The sequence below is a fragment of the Arachis ipaensis genome, chromosome B02, assembly GCF_000816755.2.
Source record: "Arachis ipaensis cultivar K30076 chromosome B02, Araip1.1, whole genome shotgun sequence".
NCBI lineage: Eukaryota > Viridiplantae > Streptophyta > Magnoliopsida > Fabales > Fabaceae > Arachis > Arachis ipaensis.
The window spans coordinates 104,684,002-104,685,152 of NC_029786.2; positions in this window are offsets into that span (position 1 = coordinate 104,684,002).

Sequence of the window (1,151 nt, forward strand, 5' to 3'; positions counted from 1 at the left end):
TTTACAAAAATTCATATATATTGTTAAAAATTTATTAATATTTTGGTAGGTTTAGTTTTATTTTTTTATAATTCACCCTTATTCATTTTCATAAATCTATATTTAGTTCGTTGTTGGAAATGAGACATACATATTGGTGCGAATTATTTCACATATATTTTACACAATAATCAAAAAAAATAAAGAAAAAAAAAACAAAAACTGGTGCAGGCCCTTGTCATTAATCACAAGTGAGATTCATGAAATAGCTTAGAGCACCTCCAAACTCCAATGGTGAGTTCTTCTTTGACTTTTTTCTGACATATAGGAACTCTAACCATTAGAGGAGAGAAGGAGTGAGTTCCCGCACAAGGATCAAGGTAAAGGAGTCCCTCTAAGCAGGGACTCAAATTAACCAATAACAACTTGCCATTTGGCAAGTTATTATTAAAAAATAATAATATAAAATCTGAAATAATTAAATAATTAAATAATAATTAAATTAGTAATAATTATAATAAAAACTATATTAAATAATTATATTTTTATTTAATTAATAATTTATATTAATTATTTAAATAATAATTAATTAAATAATTAATTAAATTAAACAATTAAGTTTTTATTTAATTAATTATTTATATTATAATTAATATTGAATATTATTTATATTATTATATTAAATTATAATTAATTAAATTTATTTACATTAAAAAATAAATTTAATTTTTATACCTTATAAAATAATTTTTAGTTGAGTTGGTTATTTTTATTTTTAAAATTTAAAATGCTAATGATATTATTAAAATTAGCAGTTGTAAACACAAAACTATAAATTAGTATAATCTCGAATTATATATTGTGTATTATTATTATATATGAATTTATTTAATATTAATATCTTTTAATAATGAATTATTTTTAAATTTATAAATTTAAATAATATTATTGAAAAAATTAATTATATTAATTTTAAGTATTTTAATTAATTAATTAAGTGGGATCACAATAGGGACTAAAGTTAATTCCTCCTAATGGAGAAGAGAGATGCTTTGAGTTCCTATTTATTGTTTATGACGCAAAAGCTGATGTGGAATTACTTTTTATGACAAGTGGGCCATAAACAGAAATTGGGATGAGTTCCCTATTGGAGATGGTCTTAGTAAAGTTTG